The sequence below is a fragment of the Bactrocera dorsalis genome, unplaced genomic scaffold (genome assembly GCF_023373825.1).
Source record: "Bactrocera dorsalis isolate Fly_Bdor unplaced genomic scaffold, ASM2337382v1 BdCtg037, whole genome shotgun sequence".
NCBI classification, from domain to species: Eukaryota; Metazoa; Arthropoda; class Insecta; order Diptera; family Tephritidae; genus Bactrocera; species Bactrocera dorsalis.
In genome coordinates this window covers 115,964-122,314 of record NW_026038088.1, presented here as the reverse complement: position 1 = coordinate 122,314, position 6,351 = coordinate 115,964, and positions in this window count along the sequence as shown.

The window sequence follows — 6,351 nt, the reverse complement described above, 5'->3', positions numbered from 1 at the left end:
CGAGGCCCAGCTATCCAGTAGTAGAACAGAAGAGGATGTAGGAGCACCGACCCGTTCCCATTCTGCTGATAACGATTCTAGGATGCCTTTTCTTGCTAGCGCATCATGTTTGCAGTCACCTGCGATTCCGCTATGGCCCGGCACCCGTACAAGTCTTATAATAAATACTCTCGCTCCCAGAGACAGTGCAGAGAGTTCAAGGCTAGCAACGCCGCTCTGCTATCTGAGTGAATGGTCACTTCTCTGAAGATGAACACTCTCCGGAGCAGCAAATTTGCTGCTACCTTGATGGCTGCAACCTCAGCCTGGAAGACACTGCAATAGTCGGGAAGTCTGAAACTGGATTTGATGGACAGTTCCCGACAGTAAACCGCTCCACCAACCTTCCCCCTAGGCTTTGACCCATCCGTAAAGAAGCTTACTGCCCCTCTCCTCCAACGGTTTCTTCCCACCCATAGCTCCCTCGTCGGTATATGGGCATAGAAGGAGCCGCCGGTATGCAGTCAAAGCTTGTGAGGATATCTGAGTGTTCAGATACACGTGGGACAATAGTCCTAACGGCCGAGTGACGTGCGAGTACATTCGGGACATTGGGTTCGTTGAGGACAGCCCAGACTTCAGACTTTGTCTGGTGTTTTTGTGGGGCGGGGTTAGAAAATTGGTCGCATTTAATTGCGGAGTGCCCGATGTACCCGGACATTAGAGATCTGGGTGGTATGGGGATTAGCAGGACTGATGGACGATTAGATGTTAGTGGTGTGATCTCTAGTAGTCGGAATACCGAACAGTTAGGGTTGTTTGCGCGTGAATTATTTAAGCGGCGAAGGCGGTTAGCTGGAAATTAAGGTTAGTTTTTGTATGATTGGTGTGTGTAAGTGATGTATGTATGGGGTCCAACCCCTGGCCACCAGTCCAGAGCCGTATGTAAGCTCAACTGGTATTAGTTTCGGCTACGACGTCTGACCAGAGACTTAATTCTGATACCACGGGGAACAGGAGCCTTTGGAGGTAACTCCAACCTGCTCCTGCGGACTAGCCCCTCGGGAAGTATCGTGGTGGTTGTGGTTGAAATCCAAGTGCGGGAAGAACTGACTTTGTCAGTTGAATGTGGAGTTGCATTGCAACCGGGTGCCGGACCCAAAGCACGGCAGTGCTTTTAGATGGGCCTCGAACCCGACCAACGTGATTAGTGTGTCCATTCCACACTGCCAATTGGAACTGAAAATGCTTAGCATTCTCAGGGCGCTGATCAACGCATTGATTTGATCCGCTGTGCTTTTGAGCGCCGTGGAGTAAGGCTGTCGTCAGCAGGTACCCACGAAAAACACACCGGACGTTGGTCGGATACACGCTCCTTCAGGAACTCAGATTCCCTGAGCCTAATAGCCACTTTTATGGCCATACACCTTCTGGCGATATCCACGGGCGTTATGTTCAGAATTGCATTAAGTGCGATGGTTGCGGTGGACATTACGGCACCGCACATGCTGATGAGCGCAGCCCGTTGAACGCTCTCGAGTTTCTTCGCAAGTGTGGTCTTCTGTAAAGCCCTCCACCACATAAAGACTCCATAGAACATTATGGGATTGACTATGATATCATAAAGCCAGAGGACCACCTTCGGTGAGAGGCCCTACCTCTTGCCAATAGCTCCTCTACAGCAGTATAGGGCAATCGATGCCTTTTTTGCTCTCTCCTCGATGGTCGGCTTCCATGAAAGCTTCTTACTTCACTGTATTAGCCGGTTGCAGGCGAATACCTCCCACTTGCCACAACGGTGCCACTGGGATCTTGTGTTGTCTACTAAATAAAACCATTTCTGTTTTATTTGGGATGATGGCGAGTCCACTTTCAACCGCCCATTTTGGGACAACGCTGAGATATCCTTGCGTCAACTCATACACGGTGCTAAGAAACTTTCCTTTCATCATAAACGATACATCGTCTGCATAGAGAATCACCCGAGAGCCAAGATCCACTACTCTTTTGAGAAGGTCGTTAACGACTAGGATCCATAGAAGAGAAGAATGAACCCTACCCCGCTCACATTTCGCCGCGCGCGCGCGCTGCCCCATTCTGTTTCGACCACTTTGTCGCTGAAGATGAGGTGCTTGAGGTTCGATTCAACCCCAAGACCGTCTAGAGCAGCTGCGACTGCCTCCGAAAGGACATTGTTGAAAGCTCTCTCAATATCAAGGAATATTCCAACAGCGATGTCCTTAGCCTCAATAGCTTCCTCAAGCCACGACACGATAGCGTGCAGGGTAGTGTCTATGGACCTTCCTTTAAGATACGCATGTTGCGTTCCCGATAGAAAGTCTCTCGGAATACGCCTCCTTAAATACTAGTCCATCAGTGTCTGCAAAGTTTTAAGCAGAAAGGAGGAGAGGCTGATTGGCTTGAAATCCGTGGCCGTAACGTGGGAGCCCTTGCCAGCCTTCGGGATGAATGTAACTCTGACTCGTCTCCCGGCCCCCGGGATGTAACCTATTCTGATGCAGTTTGCATAAATCGGTGCCAACCAGCTGCATGACACCTTAACAACCTGCTGCAGCTGCGCTGGTATGATTCCGTCCGGTCAGTGCAGTGTTGCACGCCGAGCTGAAGACTTCGACCCACCCATCCACCACATCGGTGGTGGCCAACGCGACCACCCCCGGTGCGCGTGGGAGAGTTTGCCGGAGCCTCCTGCTTCCCAGTCCATGTTCCTAGGGTTTCTGGAAGATTTTCTAGGCGGACTTTCTCCGACTAGACTAAACCCGATATATCTGTGATCAGAAAAGGAGTAGTCATCGAGGACCCTCCAGTTTGAGATCAGCGGGGCAATCTCGTGTAAGGCTAGGGTGAGGTCGAGAACCTCCTCCCTGCCTGCGGTCACAAAAGTTGGAGAATTTCCCCTATTACAGATGCGAAGATTTTCGCTGACAATAAAATCAAAAAGCGACTCACCTCTAGTATTGGTATCCGAGCTCCCCCAGATCGAGTGTCGTGAGTTGGCGTCCGAACCGATGATGACGCCGGCACCATTCCGGGACGCTTCAGCCAAGGTCCTCCTTAGCAATACGGGAGGTGGTTCCACCGTGAGGTATATACGCGGAGATAAGCCAGACATTTCCGGTGTCACACTCCAGTTTAGCTGTCACTACGTCAGCGTTGCTGAAATTAGGTAAAAGAAATACCGTAAATTCATTTCTGACCAGCATACAGACTATATTTCTATCTGCATCCTTGGTCGCCAGCAGCTTATGGCTCTTCGTCCTCAATCCAGAGATTCCGTTACTAGTTAGCCACGGTTCCTGGATCAGGACGACATTGGCTTCGTCTTGCTCCAGACGAAGGAGTAGCTTGGCGGAGGCCGCCTTTGCGTCTTGGAGGTTAATCTGGAGGAATTTCATTCTTCAGACTCTCCTCTAGAAACGCCAGTTCAGCGCCCATGTCATGATCGACCCTCACATCCTCAAACAATTGTTCGTGGCTGAAGACGGAGTCGTCGATCGACGAACCGCCTCCAGAATTCGCTACGTCCAAAAGGTTTGGGTCGTTTTCCATGGTCGTTTGACCATCACTAACGCCCTCTGCCTTCTCTCCCGCATCTGAAGCTTGGGTGCCATCAGCCCTGGTATCCATCGGAAGTACCTTCAGCATAGCCCATAGCTGATGGCTCCCTTGGTTTTGCTGAGAGGACCGATAGACTCCACGTTAAGCATTATCAGCGTCTGCCGAAATGGTTCATCGGTTCTCTCCAGCCTTATAACTCTCCAGTCATGTGTGGAAAGTGAGGTGGTTGCAATATCTGAGGATTTCCTCAATATTTTTCGCAGTGGAAGCTTCGGCTGGCAGCCAGACGCGAGCCCTATGGCGAAGAAACCAAACCTCCCCCACTTCCTCTTTATATAAGATGGCCGATCTTTCATCGGCACATCTTGTCAGCTTGTGCAGCCCATGGTGCCAACCGGCACTTACACATTTTTGGGGTGGCCCAGGATTTCCCTTAACCACCTTGAGGAAGATCGAAGAGATAGCCGCCGCTACTCTCTTCCACGCTTAATGGGAAATGGCACCGCCCTCCCTGCTGTGGTCGAGCACACCAAGTACTATTGCGCCAGCGCTTTAAGCGATTTCACTAAAAGTTGGCGCAGCGCCCGTTCGCGGTTTTTTACCAAGGGAGGTTTCTTCCTGATGCGACCTTTGCCGCTCTACCGCTGGTTCAGGTCTCTTCGTTTCGAGTCGTGCCCTATCGGTCTCGCTCTCACTCAGCACCTTCTTGGCCCACTTAAGCATGTTAGCATACTGCTCAAACACCTGACCAACATGCTTACCACCGTAGTGCTCGACGATTTTTGCCACCAATCGACGGTCTGACTTCAGCTTCCTGGCTAAAGCACCCTTGATAATGCCCACGGTGGATCCATTCATAATTCTAGCAGAAGTTCCTCCGCTAGTGCTAGCGATTCCGCCGTGTACGAAGGCTCCACCCTTCACTACCTCTTTTGCCGGCGGATTTGCGCCGGCTTCCCCCATCCTGCCGCCTGATAAGGAGACCCCTACCGAGGTCTTCGTCTTATTGCTGCAGCTATCTAGCGACGGGCTTGTCGCCACGGGAACACCAGCCCCGCCTGGGTCAGATCTGGGTGTCGATTTCGAAATCCCTTCATCTCCCTTCGTCACCTCTACGTCGATGTTTTAGTTGACTTGCCCATGCTAAAAGGGTTCCCACTCAGAGCCGCTATCCGCCCCTCGGAAAGGTCGCCTTTTATGGTTCCAAGGTTATCTCAGGGGTGAGGCCAAGGCGAGGGTTGACGGTACGTTCAGAGCCGACCAGCGTAAAAAAGGAGTCCTCTCAACTTACAGCTACCGCGAAAACTTAACGACGACGGGGCGGGACGTACTCTGAGGCCTGCCAGGGTTTTAACGAGAGGGAGGCAGTTGCGACATTAGCCCGACAGCCATTTCTGCTGGGTGTCACCCCATTATACTCAGATGCCAGAGTGCTGCTACCACCAGCCCAGGGTTCTAACAGTTCCATATAAGTTCCCTACTCTAAAAACCAGTTCGATGCCAAAAAAATCGTCTAAGGAGTTGTAAGGCCGTGAAGGCCGCAGGCCATTTAGCGTTACCCAAGATGCACCAGCGTGGAGGCGACCTGCACCACATCCCAACACCATGGTTGGAACATTATGTTAATTGTTCGTTTGCTGGCCATGTATAAACAAATAACAGTCACTTCAATCCAGTACAAAAAAATTTATCACAAAAAGTTATGTAGGTGAACACATTGAACAACAAATGGACCAACTTTTTGTACAGCATTTGCGGACGAGCAATTAGCTGTTGTAAGTGTAATGTTCCTGAAAATTGTTTAACATATTTTCAAGTGTTGCCTTTGTTCACCAACCCGGAGGTTTTTAAGACATTAATGGGTATGAATGGCACAAATAATCAGGACTTTGCGAAGAGTGGAATGGGTGCAAAAAATGGGCGATTTACCAATGCCTGAAGGTGATGAGACAAAACTAGACGAATATATTGATGAAATTTACAATAAAATAGAAGAATGTAAGTTAACAATATATATTAATATTTTTTTCATATTATTATTTCACACGTTAAAGTCGCGGGCGAAATTCCCAACACTGAGGGTTCTGGACTTTATCTCCGTCAAAGCAAGATTAACCAAAGTTGTGTTGTAAGCTATAGCAGCTATTCAATTTGATAAAAAAACTTGCATATCCTACGTGGATGAGTGCCAGCTGGAGTGTACAAAATTAAAGAGTATGGTATTGATAATTATAGTATTTATTTTTAAAAATTAATATAGATATCCTAACATATACAAACAAAAAATAATTTAATTCTTTTTATTCATTTTAGATATTTGAAAATTTCGGAGGAAAATTATTATAATATTTAAATTACTCAATAATAATAGGTCATATTAATTAATTTAAATTGATACAAATTGTGTTAATATTAAGAATTAGTAAATTAATGATAATTTTCAAAACAAAATAACAAAATTTTAATAAATAATTTATTCTAAGAAAAAATTCAATTTGTAATTTATGTATGAATATATAAATGTAAATATTTAAAAGATAGTCTAAAACAATTACGAAAAATTCGTAAAAATAGAAAGGAAAAATATAACTGTCATGTATAAAGATACAAACTTCAAAAAAATAATTAAATAAAATAAAAATTTTAATTGTTTTATTTATAAGGCAAAAGTTGACAGATACGACGGGCAGTGATGACCGTTGCACCAGTTTTCTGTGACCAATGAATAACGAAGCAAATAACCTATCGACCAGTTTTCTGTCACACATGGGTGACCATAATAATAATCAAACA